Below are 23,809 nucleotides of genomic sequence, written 5' to 3'. Positions count from 1 at the left end.
CAATGGATCAGCCCACACTATATGTCATAAAACCCATGTGTAAGATGCAGTTTTGTATGTAAATTTCTCAATTGAAAAAACAGATGTATCATGTACACGTGGTGTGACAAATACTGTACATAAGCACAAGTCATTGTCTTTTCTTTTACCCATAACTTTGATGCTTGGTATTCACATCTTAGGTGAAGTGGTATCATAAAATATCTTAAAAAGAAGGGTGCGCAATAAGTAACCTATTGAATATCACAAAATAATTTGAAGTCTTTAATTATTTATTTGCCACACTGTGTTCATCATGGCTGCAACAATATCTTATTCCTAATGCCTGGAAATATTAAATGTAACAAAATTAATATATTCTTCTATTCTAGACTGGTATGATAGAATGGTAGCCTTGCCATAGTCCACTCTCAATCAAAATTATTGCATGGTACCAGCCACTGCGCGTACTAAGGATTACAGTTGCAGTTGTCCAGCTATCTGGAGATACCTAATCATCTTGCATTATTTGTAGTTAGTTGTTCAGTGACATGTTTGTTCCAGCTCTATGTATTTAGCAACATTATATACCATTGCCATTGTGTCTAAACCTCGTGGGGTGGTTGCTCTGTCAGTTAGCATTTGACTAGCTCAGTTGAGGTTTAGAACGGGTTCAGCTAAACTGGTGCTTTCAGGGATTTACCATGCAGCTGCATGCTAATTTTAAGTGATTGGTCTGTCAAAACAAGCACGGGTTCAGCTGAACCACAGCTAGACTCCAGTTAAACCGGATATACTATCATGTGACCTTAAGGTCTGCCCAATCTGAGTGATTTAAAGGAATATCACATGATTATGGTGCATGTAATAAGTTAAATTTTCTCATGTCTCTCAGAAAATGAAGTAGAAATGGTTTCTTCCCATGGTAGATAGGCTACTATTGTCATATTTGCTTCGGGAAGTCAGAAAATTGAACTGATAACCTAATAGGCCTACACATATCCAGGGTCTGAAACTGTTAGTTGAACCAGCCACTGTATATACCAGACACTTGGACGTATTACCAGAAACCTTTTTTCTTTTTTGTACAATATGAAAATGAAATTAGCAGAACCGCCCATGTAACCTATGATTTATGAAACAATCTTTAAGACAAAATAGATTTCAGATTGCAACTAAATGAACAAACAGTAGTAATTACAATATTTTTTAAATGTAGAACGTGTGTTACTCAGGAGTGTTGTTTTGAAGTTTTGGGGGCATATAGACGGCATTCAGCACAGAACATGACTTGCTCTTCAGCATTGAATACCAGTCATTTGTGATACTTCCCATTGTCATCTAGTTTCCACATCTCATTAAAGCACTGTCTCTTCTTTAACTTATATTTGTTGTTCTTCAACATTATCATTTGCATATCATCAGGTTTTTTTGTGATGCAGTGATGTGATGCCACATATCTTTATCAACAGCTGACTAACATTTTTTGGTGTTATGTTGCCACTCAATACTGCTCTAGAAGGTGTCACGACTGGCAAATAAGAGTAGCCTAAAGAACGCAAGGATTTGTCGGAGCTGAAGTCTCGTATTCTAAAGCTATACCTGTGATTGCTGTATCCATGTATCTTTTGGGGATTTTTTCGGCAGCCTAATCGACACAAAAATGTGTCCGGTCAATTCATCCCATTTACTATTAACACTGACATAATCATCCATATATTTCTGATAGCCTACTTTAAATATGATTATTGTATCTTCAAAGGACTGTGAGATTTGCCCCCACAATAAATTGGCTAATGAATTTTAAAGGATACGTTTGGCGTATTTTTATATTTTTATGATCACCTTATTCTATAAAACAAAGGTGGAAGAGCCTATAGGCCATGTTTTGAAATATTAAAATGATTTGAGCAGTTGTTAACTCCCTTTAAACCTCCATTAAACCATCTGCACAGCAGGTTAAACTTAAACCTCAGTCATCTGCCAGTAGAGGTCAATCTAAGTGATTTTGAGAAGACACAGCATCTGGGGTTTGGCTAGGCTGTTGCAGACAATGCAGGTTTAAACTTGTTCTATACTCTAAACTGCAGCTAAGCTAATAACAGAGCAACATGCCACATGAGTGACAGAACTGAATTAAAACTGGAACAGCTAATTGTTATTTCTCAGCTTCGGATAGCTGTTCCTGTTGTAATGCCATTCTGTGGTCTTCACGTTTAAACCTGAGGTTTAAACTTCAGCTAAGCACACTGCAGTTAACCCCATATGTACTTTTTATTTATTTATTTATTTATGTATTTATTTATTTTATTTTTTTCACGGATTGTGTTCTCATCTGGCTCAATGTACTGCACGATGACATCCCTATCACAGTGTTAGCATAAGACTCCATCCAGTGCCAGTCCTAGCCTTTGAGGGGCCCAAAGCAGGATTTGATTTAGGGTCCCAACCATCCCACCCACACCTCAAAATCACTGATGCTTGGCTCACCTACTGCCTTATCAACATTTTTATGAACACAACACAAACAAATTACAAATAAGCAAAACTAAAGCTTCATTTCTACAGCCAAAGTAGCTTTAAAATCTGCCATCCCATCCCATTAAGGCATAAGCATCACCTGGGGATGATTTGGAGCACTTCTCAAGTTGTCTGCCTGAACTAGCTCCGCGTGCTTTGCATATTTTCAGTCACAACTCACGAATGAATTAAGCAATATTTATTGAGATTAATGTGGATGCAAATTTGGCATGAAGGTATTGCCTCTTATCTCTCTCTGTTGCACAAGCCAGCCAAAATGATAACAGGGAGAGAAAAAGCCTATCAATTTGTCTGAGTTAAAGCAAAGAAGAGATTCCTCCACAGTGATGCGAAAGACTTATATCAAATCATAGGAAGCGTTTAGTCGTAGTTATTGCTGCTGAAGGTGGTTTAACCAATTATTAAGTTTAAGCGGGCTATTACTTTTCACATGGGTGATATGGGTGTTTCAAAACATTTTTTTATTGAATGAATGAAATAATATTTAAAAAAATGTGTTTTCTATGTACTCAGTTACATCCTTACATCCATATTGGGTAAACCATATTGGCATTGAAGCCTTTTTTAATACATAGTCCCCTGGCTGTTTTTTGACCAGCTGTGTGTTGTTGCATCATTAGTTCATACACAAGTAAGCTAAGAAAAGGTTGAGAGATCATTATACTGTAGGAATTTGCGTTTGAAGTCTGCTGCTGTTGACTCTCAACATGAGAACCAAAAACATGTTAATGCCAGTAACACATGCCATCCTGGGGTGGAAAAATCAGAATGAATCAATCAGAGACATAGCCAAGTTGGGTGTGTCATCATCAACTGTTTGATACATTGTTAAGTATCAAAGAAGCACTGCTGAGCTCAGAAACAGCATAAACCTGGTATACTACAGAAGACCACATTGTAGTGGATGACCGAAGAATAGTTTCAATTGAGAAGAAAAACCCCTTTTCAACAGTTAAATAGATCAAGAACACTTTCCAGGATGTAGGCATAGGTGATCCAAAGACTAAAATAAAGAAAATAAATAAAAAATGACACCAGTATAACTTCAGAGGGTTCACTGCAAGATGCAAACCTCAAGATGTATGCCTCAAAAACAGAACACGTGAAAAAATGGTATCGTTCTGGAACAAACTCTTATGGACAGATGAGATCAGTATTAACCCTTATGAAAGTGATGGAAGGAGAAAAGTGTAAAGAAAGAAAGAAAGAAACTGCTAATGATCCAAGCAAGTACTGTACAACATCAGGTATGACCTCACAGCCAGCCCCACACTCACACACATGCATTTACATATAAACACACACACATCATTATGTACTTGTGGGGATTACAGGACATTGTACAGCACTGGAATGCACACAATGTTAGTATGCTGTACATAGCTCGTTGTAATTTGCTTCTGGTTGTTTTTATTCATCTTTGTTTTTATTTGTGTTTTCATATGATTCGTGAGCCAATAAGAGCAGATGGCCTCTGATTCACCATGAAGTGCTTCAAAGGCAAACATGGGTGCTGTGAGCTGCGCACATCCAGTAGTAGCCAGCTCTGCCCCCTCTCAAAAGCAGCATACAATACACAATACCCCCTCCCCAGTCCCTGTACCCACAGATACGCACACAGGATGTCTGGTTTGAAACCACTCCCACGCACCACAGTCACGTAAGAAAGGCTTTATTTTCAGATCCCAACATAAGGGAAAAGAGTACACAATAACCCAAACTATAATGTTGCTAGGAAATGTTTGAGGACTGTCTGAAGCTGGGTGGGGTGAATGTGGTAGCATAGCACTTAACCTTCCAATATATATTTTGGAGTTAGTGGTCTTGCCTCTATTGGCTTTAAAAACACAAAATGTTAGATAAAATAACTAAAGTTAGTGTTATGAACAATTTTTGCAATTTTTTTTGTTTCCATACACTGAGCAAAGTCTGTTGTCTAGCCAACAGTCTGATGTCTGTTGGCGAGCTATCTATTTACATAACCTGGACAGATTAGTGACAAATTTACCCTTTCAAAAAACATCTCCTCTCCGCTTCATTGTTTGCAACTAGGTTTTGTTGCAACACCAATTAGCTGAATATTCTTATGATTTGAGATGCCTGCATCTAATCAGATTGCGGTGTGCCAATCAAAAAGAGGCATATGTTTTCCAGAAATTCTGAGAGGTTCAAGTCTGTAACTGAGACTGAAATGTTGACTTTTCAAACTATCACTAGCTAAATTTCATCAGTGGTCAAGCTTTCTCATCTTCTCTAATAATAATAATAATAATAATAATAATAATAGTAATAATAATAAGAATAATCTCTCAATTGCGAGTATAGATCATTTTCAGTGTTTGATTTACTCCTCCTCCCATCAGGAAGTGTTGGGGAGTAGTGTATCAACATGTAGTTAATTACATTTTGCAGAAGCTTTTTGGTAGTTCAACAACATTCAAATTTTTGTAGTGGTTGTAGTAGTTCATACTGTTTCTTCATTTTGAGGTGTATTTAACTGCAGGAACTACCGACTACATTTTGCCCTAAGAATTTCTGTTGAACCCCCTTAATACCGCCTCCTCTCTCTCTTTTCCTTCTAATCCTGTTTGGTGAGAAGCCCTCCACTCCACTGTAGTTGCCAAAGGTCATCTCTCAATTGCCATACATTGCTGATTCTACCCACTGAGCCGTATAGTGGTTTTCCCCGTGTGCAAAACGAAGACTGCTCACATGTGCGTCAAGTTAATAAACAATGTGGTGTTTTTCAACACAAGATGTATTTAGTGTGTGTGTGGAAGGATTTCAGTTTGTCAGACAAATGATTAAAATTCCAGCCATATGTGTGCAGAATAGGCAGTTGTGTTTAATGATATGTAACAACATAATAGGGCACTTTTGGATTTGGAAAACTATTTGAAAATAACAATTATCATTAGAATTAAATATTCAAATATAGGCCATATATGCTTTGCACATCAACATCCAAATTATATTGGATAATCCAGTATTTCAGATGAATGTGTTGGACATAGATGGTCAGATAGTCAGACAAGGGTACGTCATGTTAAATATTTATTGATTCATTGCTAATTTGTTCATATCAAATCATTCAACAATTATATTAGTGGTAATATCAAAATATTCAGTGAGACCAATTTAGGACTGGTCAGCCCTTATTTTTTTGTTAATGTAACTGTGTTCAGTTACATTTTGTCTCGCACGATATTCTCACAAGGTCATCTTACTTCAGCATTCCCAGCTTTCAGGCCTGTGTTCCTTTAATGAATTACCCCATGGCTATAATTGCCAGACCATTGTTTAGGCCCTTTTTATCTAGCCCCCTTTTACGCCTTTTTGTTTGAAGTTTGCTCTGTTATCATTTCCTCTCCTGACCATTTATGGTTTTTGATGTGTATAATTAGCTAATTACCAGACATTTCCACAACAAGAAACAACACTGCAGCAATGTTTAATACTCTTATAAACACAAAACTGCTCTTTTTCAATGTATAGCTGGGTCCAGAAACAATCCAGTTATCCACAATTTTAATTTTCCTGTTCCAGGTTTCAGGTGTATGCTTTTTATCTTTAACATGTTGGGTTTGTTTTTGAAAACAAATGTGTCCACAAAAGCAAAAAAAAAAAAAAAAGTAGACTTTATCATGAATGCTTCTGTTGGTTAGACATTGCACATTTCAGATATTCTCAAAGATCCTACCGGGACCACTGTGGTGTATAGGTAGCATTGCCAGCATAATGCAGATTTAACCATCCTCAGCCCCATATATTTCACGACTATGAGTGGATCCTGATAGTTGTGGATGGTTAATATTAAATGCAACAATGACACAATCATTGATTGACTCATTTCATTTCAGTAAAGAAAAAGTGGGAAAATATTTTCCAACCTGCCTCTTTTTTTCTTCTCTTTTTCATGTATGAATAATGAATGACTCACTGAGGACACTGGCATTTTAATTTCATAGCTCTATGAATTTACAACCTTAGCCTGAAGCTAAAAGAGCTTTGTTTTTTTATTAGTAAAGCTGATGCTTTAAGTGGATTAGGCTTCTGTGTCACAGCTGGATATGTGGGATCTTTTTGTAGTTTATGGGCCTGTTTTTGGATTATACACCATTGCAGGGTCAGGTAAAAAGTAACAGTTCCTGGCCAGCAACACAACACAGCACATGGTTACATAGTTATGTCAGTTTTAACTGTTCATTGGGAAATAATCAGTGTGTTTTCCTACAGTCTGTCTGGATAATTTTGTACCATGGCATACTTCCTACACACATGTGGTACTGGTTGCTGTGTGGAAGTTTGTTGTAATTCATACACAGACTCGTAAACTAACATAAACCCAGAGCACACACACAGAGGTTAAGGGTTCATTAAGTTCACTCTAGATGCGCTCACTTGGGAACCAGGGTGTATTTGAAACGGTTGAAAATTTTCTGTAGTTTATCATTTTGAGTTTTCCATTTTTCTCATCTGAAGTCTGCTCTTTGTCTGAAATCGAACCGCAAGTTATAGTTTTTGAGCATATGCAAATGGACCGATGCACAGTATAGTCAGACTGGATGGCACTAATGCATGAAAAAAGTATACTTTTTAAAAGGTAATATGGTTCATAGGGCATGAACATGAAGCCTATGTTTCCTTATTGCTCAGGAAACATCATACCACAAGTTAGTTTGATCTGAGCTGATTAATATCTCTCTTAATTAGTGGTGTTGAGTATGAGTAGGAGTCATTGCATAGTACTTCTTTAAATGAGGAATAAAATATCTGATATTCAGCAAAATTTTGGACGTATTTGTTTTCAATCATTGTGTGATCAGGATAGTTTCTAAAAACTATTTATGCTGTCAAGTCAGAAATTTTATTTTAATTTTCAAGGACATTTAGGTATTCAGAAAACAAAATATAACATGAGGAGTTATAGTGTTAAAAATCACCCATGTGAAGTCCAAACGGTCCATACACTTTTTAGTTGTCTATATCAAGTGGATAGTAGGAGGGTAGAAGTTGTGTTTCGCACAATTTTTCCCACACTATGTGTATCACAGAATAAGCAGTAATCCATAAGAAGACTTTGCTCCCTGTGTGTGTGTTTGTGTGAGTATGAGAGAGAGACTGTGTGGTTGGGTGTGTGTTGTAACCGGGAGTGAGTAAACTGTGCAATAACCACAGCAGAAATTCCCCAGATTGTGAGACATTTGGAATTTTATTTAGAAAAACTGGTCCCACACTCAGTGGGATAAAGATGACCAAAAGAAGGTCTATCTCAGGGTCAAGTCTCTATTGAATGTTTAACAAAATTACGTTTGGTTACTACCGGCTGGGCAGCTAGGCTGCTTGCTGATGTCACATCAAAGGCCTAGGATAAAGAAAAGTCAGAAAAGGAAACAGTTAGCCTACTTGGGTTTTCACACCAAATAGAAAACATGAAAAGGGGCTAAATGTGAAAACTGTACTAGATGGACTGTCACACAGCACATACAGTTTTCTCACGGGTGGTAAATTTCCTGTATCCTTCCCCATAGTGTTCTGCTGGCCTCTACTTGTATCACCTGATCATAACAAGGGGACAAGGCAGTCCATGAGGGTGAATTGTTGCAGGGAAGGATCTTCCCTCCCCTAACATACCGTCAGACAGTGTATGGTTCAGGGTATGTGTGTCTGAGAGAGAGCGAGAAAGAGAGAGAGAGAGAGAGAGAGAGAATGGTTGGGTATGTATGTGTTTGTATGCAAGAGAGGGTATAGTTGGATGTGTGAGTATATTAGAGAGTGTATTCTTTGGTGTGTATGTGTGTGTGTGTGTGTGTGTGTGTGTATGATTGTGCATGTTTGCAGGTGAAAGACTGTATGGTTGGGTGTGTGTGCATGTGTGTTTGAGAGAGAGAGAGAGAGAGAGAGAGAGAAAGAGAGTGTTTATGAGAGTGTGTATGAATGTGCGAGAGAGAGCATATGTGTGTTTCTGGAATGATCCCAGCCCCATTATCTCCACTCTTTGTATGTGCTAATTTATTTTGAAACGGTGCTCTTAGCTGGGTGCTCGCCTCCTTCCCATTGTCGTGACTCTGTGAAAGTGGGAGCATTTGGCCCACTTTGACAGTGGGAATATTTTATCTCATTTACAGAGCCATGGCAACTAGCTGACCTCTTCATGTAGGTGGGAGGAGGGGAAATGTGGCTACACAAGCTGACAGTGACATTACAAATCAGAACACCAAGGTTTCTGAGTACCCAAATTCCAAGTACACACATACAGTAAGACTAACTATCATTTATTAACCAACCTCGGGGTCCCTGTAGAGTTACACTATTATGGTACATTACATTATTTATTCTCATACTTAGGCAGGAGTGTCCCATTCTGGTTCTGGAGTGCACACAAAACATTTTTTTCTCCACTTGGAGAAAACTCTTTTCAGCTTGACTCAGCTAGTTTCTGCCTCCTCCTAGATCTGAAAAACTCTGCTTTTGGAAAACCTGCTGGACTGTGGCCATCTGGGACCATGACTGGGTATGCCACAGGAAAAATACCTGAATCTGTTTTATCTTTCTGACAGATGGTAGAGTTGAGGTCATTTGTTGAGGTCACAACACTGACACAGCTGGGATGAGGTCACAGTCTTGTTTATCAGTCAAATGAGTCACTTTCATCAGTTTTATATGAAGAACATTTTCTAGTTTTCTTTAGCTTTGGACCCTAGCCTATCAATTCAGTTTGTTTATAGTACACCTTCTGCTTGTTGAAGTAAAACGATTCCCTTATTAAACAGATTTCACTAGTTCTGGTAGAGACCATGCTCATAAGTTCAGTACAGTTCTATCCATGTCTTTTCCTTCTCATTTAAATTCAAAATTAATTTTTTCAGTGTTTAGAAGAATATTCTACATTGTGAACAAGGCTCAGTCTCAAGGTTATTTGAATTCACAACAGTCTGTTCAGGGACTGATCACCACTGCAGTGACATGACAGTTTGTGGTCCCTATTGTCTGTAAACTGCCCCTTTTAAAAGTCACTCTTTGTAAAACTGAATAATTATAATGTGAACCCACAGACTTAGAAAATGCTCTGATTTAAGATTTTCCATACTCATCTACTAGCCAGGAATGTCTGTGAAGGTTAATGAATTATCTGAATTGCATAAATTAAGTGAACATGCTTTATTTCTAACATTTTGTTGATTTCACTCATTGCAGTTAATTTCTCTGTATATTCAGGATGAAAAATTCAACACACTCATCAAATTTACCATTTTTAAGTTAACATTATTTAAGGGACAGATTTATTTTTCAGTCACATTTTATTATATAGGATCAACTTGAATCATTTCGTTGATAAAACTTAATCTCTTCAGTTCATGATCAACTAATCTGAATTTTAAGATTTATGGGTACCAGTACTACTATTTTAATGTTGTGAAAGAGTAGTACAATATTAATTTCACCAATAATACAGTTAGTTGAAACGATATTGAAAATTCCATGGTAACATCTGAAAAAAATAAAATCTGACACCTAGGGGAACTGGCCTTCATAGAAATGGAGAGATCCCTTGCATATGTGCCCCAACTGATTATTTGTATTGGTTCATTTGAAATATCATTGATCTTTAAAATGTGCTGAAAGAAAAAATAAATAAAAGCTGTACATTAAATATAAAAATATATAAATACATTTTTAACTGCAAATTCCACTAGTTTTTATTACAAATGAAGTCCTTTCAGTTAAAAAACAATCTGTGTAGAACCATTGGATCTATCAAATCTGATTTATGAGTTTTGTTCAAAGACTGAATCAAGGCATTCCACTTTCTGCAGCATTTTTTTCTGAGAAGACTAGGGTGTTTAATCTGAGTTTCTTTTTAATTTGTAGCTAAATGCTTCACTTAAAACTACTTTTTAAAATATTTTACTCTTTAAAGCATATTGTAATAAAGAGTGATATTATGCACAGCTTTAAGTGCATTTATCTTTTCCTAATCTAGCATTGTCCATGGTTTTTATAAGCAGCATTCAAGTTTCGCTGATGCCAATATTGTATGTACAGGATTCCTGCAGATAGTAAATTTAATATTGGAACTGCCAATAGCTTGTACACATCCTCTGTAATAATGTGTAACACATTATGATCAGAGAATATTTTGAATATTCAATCTATAAACATAGTTGTTATAAGTTATAGTTAGCACTGGGAGATAAACCTTAAACTTAATGGATACATACTTCAATGTTAGTGATCTATTTAGTATAATGTTAATTTTAAGTTTTATGAAAAGTATTCCATTTTCATTTTCAGATGTGCTCTTTTCCCATTTTTAGAAATGCTAATAAAAATGACTCACTGTCTTGGAAAAATGGATCTTATTCAAGAAAGAGGGCCTGATTTAATGAGCATTTGATGTATACTGGTTTAGCGGGGAAATCTGTCCACAACACTATAGTGTTTGGGATATTACTTTATACAGTATGTGTCCAGTTATCATCGTGGATGCTAGCACAGATTACTGACATATGCTACGGGATTTGAGATGAGGAGATGTGTAATTGAAGGCTATGACTTTAATCATCTATTTAATCACAGTTGTGATGTGGACATAGTAACCACTTGGTTTTATTAATCCAGCTGGTGTTTTTATTTGAGATATACAGACCTCTCTCAACCCCCACTCCACCCTCACTCCCTAATTCCTTTCTTTGGTCATGATTGTAATAAGCAGATGGATTTATCATTGATTGATATGCAGTTAGATTTTCTGAGGGATGAGGAAGCATGCTGACAGACAGATGTACATGTGTACAACCAGTTAGACAAATTCTAAGGTCAGTGTACAGGGCACTGCTGCTCCAGTCACTGTGAAGGCTGGAGAGTGACAAGGTATTGCCCTTTTCCTATACTACAATACCACAGGCTTATACAGAAGTAAGCCTAATTCACCACGTGCCTGTTTTTTTTTACACAGACAGATGAGAAGACACGCAGGTTAGAGTGGGAGGTGGGTGGGTGGGGGGGGGGGGGCATTGTGCCACATCCCTCATGAGCTCCAGAGGCGCGAGCAGACAAACAGGGAAGCCAGCAGCCGAGCAGTGAGACTTCCCGCTCCTGCTGGCCACAACGGGGGATTAATTATGTCAGCATAATAAGTACAAATGGTGATCTGAGTGTGGAATTAGCCCCCTGAGCAGAGTGCGCTGCTGCCAGAATAGGGGAACCACAGTGTGGGTGGAGGTAGGGGGGTGTGAATCGGGTGGGCTTATTTGTTAGACAGCGTCTGCTCCGGCACCACGCTGCAAGGCAGCTGGGTTAGTTGGCCTGTCATCTCTTATATGATTTGCACGGCTGTCAGCAGAGTCAACTGAGCCATGCTATTGACCTCCCTCTTGTTCAAATCACTGCACTTTCTAAACGCCAAGGCATTGCCTTCATTGGACAGATTTGTGCTTGTTTCACTAGTTTCACTGGCTACTTAGGATTTAGTGCTATGGCTAGGCCAGTGCTACAATGCCACTCTTATAAATGTAGAGGAATAAGTATAAATAAGTTTGAAAGAGTTAACAGTGTACTGTTGTTGGCACAATAAATCCAATTTAAGCATTGGATTACAGCAAAGGCATACTATGCAAATTTTTTTACTTGAAAATATAGTAAAATAACTATGCTAAGGCATATCTATGATGCACTGGCAATCTCAGTCTTTACATATTTTTTTGTTATTCTAAAATGTGTTTCTGGGCATGGCGCCCTTTTCTGTATGGAGTGGGGGGGGGGGGGGGGTGGCTACTTAGCCTGTGGTTTAAGTTCAGATCGCAGAGAAGTGTTTGTTGCTAGTTAGCTGCTGAAGTGGCAGGTGCTAAGTACCTGTAAGTAACGTTTTAAATATTTTTCCGACAATCAGTGTTACTCTAAATATTACTGAAAGAACATAACTAAAGCTCCAACACAGTGGAAGTGAAAGTTTTTGAGAACAGAACAGAATTTGATACAAAAGCTACTCAACCTCGGCATCTAGCTGCCGAATGTAACTAGCTAAAACGTTACTTACAGGTACGTAGGATTATGAATGTAATCAAAAGGGTTTAAGAATACCATTTTGGGTATGTCATTTCAGGCTTGTGTTAAAAAGGGGGGCACTACAGAAGGGGTTCAGTACAATGTGTCTGTTTCACAAGTTCCCCAACAACACCTTTTAATCATCTACAGAAGAAGCTTTGCAACTTATAGCTAAAGCTTTTCCGCTGTCAGCTACAATGTTGCAGACAGTGTCAGAGCTACATGTCTGAGGAAGTTGCACATAGCAACCATTGCTAAGCAGGGATTGGTGGACAGCAGTGTCAATCCTAAATTTGCGAAAAGTCAATTATCAACACACTGTAAACAACTTAAATTGTGAACAGGATCAGAACCAACAAATGCTTATAGTGATTATGCATTCCTGCTATCTGATGAATTGCAGATGTTATTTTCCTAATATCCTTTCTTCATAATTTTCTTTCTTTCTTGGGTGTGACAGCACTCCCCCAACCACTCCCTATGGTGTGAATTTAGAGGGCTCTGTCCTTGTGAAAATGATCTGATCAAATTACTCCAGGTTGTTAGCACTCCAGGGTATCCGGAATCCAACATGTAGATGAATTGCTCATGTGAGGGGCAATGACATGGCACTGAGTCACACCCTAAATCCAACCGGTGAACAGGGAAATGTGTCACTTACGGGAATATGCACCCGTGAACAAAAATCAGACGGTGTTGGCTCATAGTGTTTTACTGCTGCCTGAGATGAAGGACTCTTTTCTTCCTTTACATTTGTTCTCTGTTATTAGAAAGGAGAATGCAGAGTTGAATAGAAGCAATCAACACAAGGAGGAAATAAATCTGTGGAAGAGTCTGATGAACAAATATGAGTTCAGCTGTGTTTTCTCTAGTCCAACTCACATTAATTAAGATAGTAAAGGTATAGACAAATTATACATGTACAAAAGTATGAATGAAGTGAAACATGAACTATGGCCTTCACTTTTGTAAAAAGCTGCAGTATTTTGCCATGCACTCTGCCAAGCTGCCCTGAATGTGGATCTGGAAGACATAATCCCAAAACAAACACAGGAATAAAATTTAAATATGTGGCAACTTCCCCCAAATGTGAATGTATGCATTTGGAGAGAATATAAGCCCATTTTCACCACAGGGACTTTTTCTGGAACTCAGAACCTAGGACCTAAAACACCTTCTCCACTGGAAGAACTAGGGTTTGATATTGGATCCTAGGGCATGGTTCCTGTCTCTCTTTTTAGTCCCTGCTCATGAGGTAGTACTTTTATAAGGTACCAGGAACTATGGGGTAGAGATAGCAATCCTGTACATCAATAATTAGTCAACTGCACATTTCCTTTGAATAATTTTAGTTACATTTTTTTAAACCAATAAATCTCAATTGTAAATAATGGTGGGGAGAAGAAAAACATTGTTGGCTAATAATTTTTGTCTGTACTGTTTGTAATCATCCTGTCAGTTGGATGCTGTTTTGGCAGGTAGGCTGGCTAGTACAAGAATGAACATGGACTGTGTGGCCTACAGAGATTCATTTGTAGCTAATATTAATGCATTTCACACATTGGTTTAAGTGGCACATTAGGTCTATAACAACCACAGATTTGCAAGACATACAATGTAAAACGTAGCTGTAGGCTAATTTATATAAAATTTTAAGTGCAAAGGGTAAAAGCTGTGATCAGTAATGTTATCTTGTCGACGTACACTCAGTGCAAATTGAGTGTGTGTGTGTATATATATATATATATATATATATATATATATATATATATATATATATAATGAAACCGAAATGAAACTACTACAGTATGTTTAAACCAATCAATATGCCCCTCCACCATTCAGGCAAATAATATAATTCACAGTAGGTTTCAATGACAGCAAAAAAGAGCTCCCAATCTACACATTGACACCAAAATAATTAATTACAAAGAGGACATCTGGAAAACAAAAATTTATTTTTCCCCAAATCCAAAATAGACTGCATTGACTGGAAATTCAACAATAGCACTAAAATTACTTTGGCATAGTTGTTCATTCATAAGTCCACATAATGTTCTGCTTTGAAGTCAGTAGAGCTCCTTCTGCTCATTGAGCTTTTTGAGAACATTTGTGGATTGAAAACCTGCAATTACAGCTGTCATAACCATGTACTTCCAACAAAATAGTGCTGCTGTACATGCTTTCAGATGACGGTTGGGTGGGGGTTGATTGCAGATTTGTAAACAGCTTTTATTGTTTGACTTGGTTTCTCCTCTACAAAAAAAGGGACAAAGACCTGGAATAACTGAGCAGAAACACTATAGCTTATGAAATTGCATTTCTGCTAAACAATTAATCTGTCAGTTTCAATGCTTTGAAGGTGATCTCCTTTTAAAGAAAACAGAACCAAAAGAAAGAGGGCCTGCCACCATACCAATCTTTGAATTATTAGGGGGATGTAAGTTTGTAACTTAAAACTGGGATCTGTGGTAGATTTGAAGCTCAGTAAATGGATATAGTAGAAATGGAAGCAAAAGTAAACTTTTTTTTTTATTGAGATAACAACATTTGTTGTTTGCTGTCTGCTTCTGCATTGTTCACCCTTTGACAAACATTACGTTGTCCAATGGGTACTTTTTTAACATCCCATGTTTATAATTCACAAACATGGTATGATTACTGCTGAACAGATTAAGGTCCATAAGGTTTGTAAGGGTTCACAAATACGACAACAGTACAATTCCACTTGATCAATTAACAGCGAAAGCTGTCAGAGCAATGCAGCTAAGGGCTCTGTGAGGAGTGCAGTTACATCATCAATACAGTACCTCTTTTCCCTTTTATATACAAACTACATGGTCCTTTTGAGCGGTTCTGAGAGCATGAGAGTAACATCTTGTTAGGGGGGAGGGTTTTTTTTTCCTTTTTTTTGGGAGGCCAGTGTCAGTGCATCATATGAAAGAAGATATACAGTGATTCATATGCAAATGCTGTGGGTGATTTAAAAAGAGGGAGAAAAAAGGGGGGAAGCTCGGGAAAGCGAGAGACATTAAACTGAGGAGGTTTGGGGATTGCTGTGCAGAGGGAACAGAAAGACGTTTGTGCGATCAGCCTCTATGTATCACCGGTTTTGAATAATAACATAAAAAAACTTACCTCATCTGTCTGGTACAGCTGAAAGATAAATAAAGGCTAGAATAATAGAATTAGTATTTCTCAGGCCATGAGCACCTCTTAAATTCACTGGCAGGAAGACACATGTTTCTGTGAATATCGGTGTTAAGCTACAGAGGGAGCTTGCTGAGTATTCTAAACTTAGAATCTTTGCTGGCATCCTTTTAATTATGGTGTGTCGCTATAGATGTCTTAAAGACTTTGTGCTACTGTTTTGGAAGAAGTTCTTGCCTTAAAACGGTTTAATTGTGTGATTATTTGTGATGATGTTTCCAGCAAGCTCTGGTTGCCTATGGGCGGTTGGCTATGGGCGGTATTCTCTCTCTCTCTCTCTCTCTCTCTGTCTCTCTCTCTCTCTGTTTTGAAGTCCAGTGGCACAGTGGCATCTTGTTTGTGGGACAGAAAGTTTTTCCACTAGTATTTTCTTGTTTGATACACTGGTGATATCCACACAAAAAAAGCTCATATAATGGCTTAAATTCATTTCGGTTATTTCATTTCTGTGTGGTTTTTCAACATCAAGGAATAGGTCAAGTAATCATGCTTTGCCTAGAGACAAATATTTATTGTAAAGGTGGAGATCATATATTTCACTTTTTGGAACATTTTGACTCATTGTAGACCACAAATAAAATTCATTAGTAAAATTAAGAATATGTTGGAGAAATGTAAACTCTGCATATGGAAATGTGCATGCAAACACACACAGACACACACAACAGCAACAAAACACCTTTTTTCTCACTGATATAAAAGTGAGCACAGAAATGACCTGAAGGCAAAAGTTACAGATTGAAAGAGAGAGATTTGCAGTGAGGAACTCTTCATAAAAGAGACAAGCTTAAATTAACACAGTAACACTAGACAGCTTGCCTGAAGTGTGCAAGTGCCCATCTCCACGGCTTCTCTGTGTATTGCAACTTCTTTAGGCTATACAAATGCATTAGAATAATAATATAAATCTTTGAATGTCAGCATGCTCATTTTTGACCTCAGGCTGCTTGAAAGATGCAGTGGGGGAGGAGAGCACACTCTGTGCAGAGCCACAGGTCAGAAATGTACTCCTGATTTGGGTTAACTGCTTGACAATGACAGGGTGAAAGAGAGTGTCGGAGCAGTAGACAGGAAGACTATATGGCAGGGACAAAGGTCGGGGTGGGACTCATTTCCAGCCCGGGAGTTTCATGCCTCAGATCGTGTGGGGTTTCTGCCTCCTGAAGAGTGTTTCTGACCTGTCTGACAGAGGTTTATTTTCATTATGGTGAGAATTCTTTGGTCATCAACTGAAGAGGTCTTCCTAGGCATAGCAGGCCCTTTTTTGCGACTACGGAACTCAGCAGTGCTCTTTTTCTTCTTAATGATGTTCCAAACAGATGATTTTTGTAAGCCTAAGGTTTGCCCTATGTTTTTTTTCTTATTTCTCAGCCTTATAATGGCTACCTTTACTTTTACTCTGGGATCATTTTTATCGCTTAAATCCCCCTCTTTCATGCTACACACATACCTCCTGTGCAACTTTCATGTTACATGTACCTCCATCCAGCACTTACATGGTACTTTGTATCATTATCTTGATGTTGTAGCTTGTCATGCCTCCTAGTTTGACTTAGCAGAGGTTAGGTCAGAGAGTAATATTTACTGTGTGAACTGGACTTAATGTGTTCGTGGCTATGAATACCTGTACCCTTGCAACAAAGAACCATATAAGTGCCAACTGTTTCATTTTTGGAAAATCAAACATTTCTTTTTTGCGGTTTATTTTTAAACACCCAGAGTTCCACAGTTGAAACATATTTAGGTATTGCCTAATGTTTGTTATTACATTGATTATTTCTTTTTATTTCATTTTTAAAACATTTTTATTAATGTTTTAATTTCTATAATGTACAAGAACACATCTCCATGGAACACCGCATAAAACTCGGTGAAGAGCTGCAGTTTCCTCTCCTCCATGATGTTGCTGCAATCTTTCTTGCATGAACGGGCAAATACTTTCCCCTTGTCAACAAAAGAATGAAACAGATCTGTGAGCTAACGTATTGACAACATAAGTAGCTAATGTCAAGACAGTCAATAACAGCTGATGTTAACGTTATCAATAACATAAAACAATGTTAGTGTTCGCTAATAGCAGGCATGAGACGCCAAGCTGTTATCAACCAGAGCTTTAGCTTACTCCACTTTAGTTAACGTTAGCTAGCTAGCTAACGGTGTGCTGATCAATCTTCAGAACAGTGAAGTGGGCACAGTACAGATTCATATTACAGTTCATTTTCTTCACATAGACTTAACATTACCGTTATGTAAGCTGCAGCTGTCTGGCTATGTACTTAATGTTACGTTACGTTAGCTAGCGTTATATACCGTTCTTCCACAAACCACAACATACCTCTTTAGGGGCTTTCCCCCCAGGCTTATCTTCGCATTTTCTGTTTGTGTAGGGTATCCATGCGTCCCTTGCAGTCTTCTGCTGGTGGTCCTTCCAGTTGTTAATATTTATTTTCTGTTTTTTGCCGACATTAAGCCGGTTAAACTTGGACATGGACAGACGCACTGCTCTGTTCTCCATTTTCAGTGTTGGATATAAACGGTTCTTCCACGAGAGTGGAATTTTAAAAGTTTTTTTTTAAAAAAAGGGCAAAACAGCATTTTTGCCCCCGTGAGACAACTTTATTATAAAAAGAGGGTGTCAAACAACTATGTGCCACATGTATCTCAATTTTGATAAAAAATGGATATATACAGTTCTTCATTGCAAGGGTTCAACTGTTCCAAAATTAGTATTGTACCTTGTCAGACTTAAGTTTTCTGGTTGTTCCAATGAGCTTCGGTATGCACTTATTGTACATCGCTTTGGATAAAAGCATCTGACAAATAAATGTGATGTAATGTACTTTTCCAACTGAAAGACCCAACACAAATAAATATGGATTCTGTCGTTGTATCCGCAATTGTCCTGATTCTCTATGTAAAGGGGGAATAATTTGTTTTATGTTCAGCTAACAACAGAACTATCTGCTAGTTTGGCTACTTTTTTCATTTTTAACAGATTATCATGATTTCAGTATGTTCACTGGATAGCCAAGTTAACCCTACGTTTGGGTTGTTTGTTTAACAACGCTTGTTTATTGGAAAGTAACATGATTACTAGTGAGTTGGCAGGTTAGTTCAGGGCCTTCAAGGCTTAAAAACATTAAATAAAATATCCTTGTATATTAAACCATTAAAATGTACTTTTAGCTATATCTACAACAAATTATTGAGTTAATTGTATATTCACATCACAGATTTGCTGGTTTGAGCCACCATTGATTTAACATAAGTGAGAAGCTTTAAATAAGAAGACCCCCTAAAAAGCCAAGATTTTTGGTTGAAATAGATACTATCAAGTGGGGAGAACAAGTCATTTTTTAACTGGATAAAGGGAAAATAAGAATAAGAAGAGTTTGGAGCTTTCTGGATTTTGTGCCTGAGTTGTTCGAGTTTACAATAGAGGGTATACAAGTCAATGTTTGTTGGAAGTTAGGGTCTGTGATCATTCTAGCCATGTCTTCAGGAAACCCTGAAAAGTGTCTTGGTGGTAGATATTTATGTCCCATCAATTCATATTATTATTGCTGTTGTTATTGTTGTTGTAATAATAATAATAATAATAATAATAATAATAATAATAAATTGTATGTATTTAGCGGCTTTCCAGAGCCCTTGATCACTTGACAAAGTTAAAAGGATAAAAAAAACTTTGTACAGTACATAGTACAGTATGTACAGAAGGCAAAACAGATACATAGAACAGTAATACAGAAGGCTGAACAGATTAAAGTGTAAATACAAACAACAACATACAAATCAAGGCAATAGTGAAGATAAGGGTAACTTACGCACTGAGTTGCATCTTCACTCTCTGCTTCCCTGATTTTCATTGGAAGAGCATCCCAAAGGGAGGGAGTAGCCACAGAGAAAGCTCTGTCACCAAACTTACGGAGATGGGTTTTGGGGATGGTGAGTAGAGTGTCAGTATTAGAGGAGTAGAGGGTGCAAAGGGAAGCATACACAGTTAGTAAATAAGTCAGGTAGGGAGGGGACAGGCAGAGTTTTGTAGGAGAGCAAAATAATTTTGTAATTTATATGTGCCTTGCTGGGAAGTCAGCATAGGTTTTGTAAAGTGGTTGTGATATGTTGCCAGGATCTATTGTGGGTTAGCATTCTGGCAGTAGGGGTTTGGACGTGTATTAAGTTAACTAGCACCCTAATACCCTATGGTATCCAGGACAGTATCACATACTACAATAACCACTAGTTTAATCGTTTTCACTAATTTTACTAACAAAGATATGTACATGGATCCATGTGTAAACTACTCCATTAAATCTTACCATAAAGAATAGACAACAGATACCTTGGCTTTGCAAGTTTTTGTTTCTATCCAGGTATCCGAGAGGAGGAAAGTTGATGCCCTGTTTTAATCCAGGATCTAACTGGGCACTGGATCAAGTCTGTCCGCAGGGGGTCCATTTAAGTCTTGAAATAAAGGTGAAAAAATGCTTGCTTGATGTGTTCTGTTGCAGCTCTTGCTGTCCTTGTTATTTACAGCAGAAAATCCTCCCTCCCATTCAGCAGATGTGGGGAGATGAAAAAAAGGCTCCACTGGCCAAATGTGCTTATAAAAAGGGCTTGAGCTTCATGACCAAGTCTGGCTTGGGCAAGCGCTTGGTGAGGCTGACAACCACAAAATCATAAAACAAGGCTTTTTTTCTCTGCACCTTCAATTAGTTCCACACCTTTACAAATGCCTGATGACACACACTGTTCACCTGTCGCTGAATATTACCCACCAGATGTTCTTATAGCTAGGTGCAGCAGCACAAGCTCTAGTTGCTTGGTCTCCGTCTTTGTATGTTTTTGTTTCAGCAATGTTGCTTGTTTCCTCTTCAACATTGTTTCCAGACTTGAACAGATTGATAAATGATGTTTGGACTGCCGTTGTCATCGCAGAGGAAACTGTAAATTATTTCAATGATCTCAGGCTACTATTAAAAAGAGAAAACATGCAAATCAATATGCTACAGCACCACCTCTGTTTGAACAGGCTTGAAATAACCATATGGCTAGATAGAAGGAAATTATATCAAAAGATTATGGAAACATTGCAACTTAAAAGTGCCACCACAACATATAGTTAAAACATGGCTTTAATGCATCTGTTTTTTATTATTATTATTATTTCATATTTCCGGAATCATACATAGATTGCACTCGATATTAGCTGGTCAACCTAGCAAACCATTGAAAGGCATCAGATGTTCAACATAACTGAATCAACAAGGCATTGACTCAGAATGTTACACGTCATCAGGTGCCTTGTCAGTCGGTTATTCTCCGGGGCTCCTTATTTGTGTGAAGCCTGAACAGATGGAAGCCTCAACTGTGTTACCTTTTGCTCATTACTGACTGATTTTAATAAAATTTACACAAGCCAAACCACCATTGTATTATTTTTTCTTTTTTCTGAGCAAGAAAATTTTTGTTTGCATTAGTTGAATTTGTCAATCATTTTTTTTTTGTGAGGATGACAATGAGGAGGTCTGATTGTGGTGAAAAATGATGACTGACTAACTTCCTGTGTGTGAAAGTCAGGGTATAAGTAATGCTGCCCTAGGTGGAGCCTTACACTGTGTGTCACTCTATAGAAGTTGAGGCGGGCGACTTATTCTACAAGACTCAGCACATTCTTGTGCCTGTGTGTTTGCGTGTGCATGCAGACTACATTTTCCCAATAAAGAATAAACAAGATGTTTTATATGACATTGCAAAGTTATATATGTTCCTACCTTATATGCTATTGCCTTAAAATTGGATTTAAGTCCTCTCAATGGGCCTCGCAAAACTTTTCTTGTTTTTAAAATTGGTCCTACGAAAAAACAATACGAGATTCATGACACGTGCAGACCTTTGTTTTGTGCATATCCCATGTGTATGATATGATGAATGCTGGCTGTTTGTAAATTTTATGCACAATCCTGGTCATGTGATTTGCATAAGGAAACAAGCCATGAACAAATACACAAAAATACAGAAATTACTCTGTTTGCAAAAATATGTATCTTGCTGCTATAAACAGCGTACCAGTGTTTTCAGTGATTGCTTTTTAATTGTTCATCAATCATTTTTTTCTGAGGTCACAATTCACTGAAAACATTTCCTTTTTTCAAATTGGTTACTTTGTAGACTAACTGCAGGTTTTGATGGATGATCACATAGACATGGTCCCTGTAAGTATGACTATGATCTAACATTGGTGGATCGTAATGGACAACATTGCTGCAATATTTCCCCGCAGCAATATGGGAGGAAAGCAAGCAGATTCTTCAAACAAATGGTTCTTAAGACAGTCTACCTTCAGCATAAACTAATAATAATAATAATAATAATAATATAAAAAGTGAGCACTCAGCTTAAAGAAATTTGATATTCATCACTGTATCACAGTAAAACAATCTATAAGCACATGCTTATAACTCATTATTTTGGATAATATAAGCCTCTTTGCTCAACATTGTACTTTATATCAGTATATTACCTATGTTACACACACACACACACACACACGCACACACACATATATATAGTGAGCTCCATAATGTTTAGGACAAATAATTATTTTTATTTTATTTTTTAATTTGGCTCTGTACTTTGTACTATAATTTTAGATTCATAATCAAACAATTCATATTAGGGGTGGAGGGAGATGCCATTATTTGTGTTTGTTCAACCAACAAAACTATTTGTATTCGTATTCAGATAAAATAGAAGTGGGCTTGGCGTAAACTGGAAGTTGGTGAAGTTTAACCTGTAAACTATAAAATGCCAAAAATCCCAGATTTTTACCATTATAATCACTGGCACTGCTATTGTAGAGATTTTAAAGCATTACAGTTACGGTTTTACAATGACATCAGTAATAATCCAGTTTAACAGCAGGTAGGCCTAATTTGCTTTTTAAAGCTGTATTTAACAAACAATGACCAATGTTATGTAGTCATAACAGGCTTTTATTGCACCGAGGTAAACAGTCAAATCAAGTTTCAAACGTAGGCAAATGTTTTTATAACATCAAAACATATTTACTCATCCTTACTCTGAACTGCATAATATGAACTGTATGAACCCCAAAACCACCCCAATCTGAAGGACACAGAAGTCCATTATAAACAGAAAAAAAAATGTTCCTGATCTTCAATATGAACTACTGTATGCTATGAACTCCCAAAGAAATAAAAAACTACAGAATGTAAGGCTAACATATTTTGTTGTTTTTTGTTTGTTAATACTTGTTATCTTTGTGGAAGTCCCATTTTACCTGTATGTTTGATTTGAATAAGCTTTGATAAATTAAAGAAAAAAAATAAAAAAGGTTCCCTGGGTGGAATACATCTTCAGCTATTATGCTCTTACTCCAACTGTCCCAAGTTACACACAAGCTGGGAGCAGTCTGGAGCGATGGGGAGACACAACATCCCCTATACTGAAAAGTTGCTTGGAGGAAACACTCGTTGGGGGGCAGGTCCTATATTTTAGAACCACATGAGCCAGGGCTTGGTGTGTCATTAGCCAACAACCTGTGTCTATAATGTTTTAACAAAGGAAAGGCCACATTGGGGGTGTTTGTGAAGAAAATGGCACAGACTGTCTGTATTTCCTAAGTCAGTTTTTTATTTAAAAAATGCAGTTATTTTAACCCCAAATATTCAGGAAAGGAGGAGGATAGCACTTATGGCCTTTTTAATTTTAAAGTCCCCAACATCTGATGGCATATCTAGTGTTAAGGGCAACTCTCACTCGCTGTCTCTCTGCAGGTGTGTGTGTGTGTGTAATTGATAAACTTGGTGCTGACTTCTGAGCGAATCACATCAAAGAGTTGGGGAAAAAAAGATCCAAATATGAGTAATATTGGCCAAATTCAGGAGGAGAAAACATTCAGAGAGAATGCATTATTTGAGTGTTGCTGAATAAGTATTTCTATTTGGCACCATACCTAATTCATATGAGCATAAAGTGCAGATTTTCTTAAAGTTTTTATTAAAGG

This window comes from Anguilla anguilla, chromosome 5, assembly GCF_013347855.1.
Source record: "Anguilla anguilla isolate fAngAng1 chromosome 5, fAngAng1.pri, whole genome shotgun sequence".
Lineage (NCBI taxonomy): Eukaryota > Metazoa > Chordata > Actinopteri > Anguilliformes > Anguillidae > Anguilla > Anguilla anguilla.
This window is presented reverse-complemented; position numbering follows the sequence as displayed.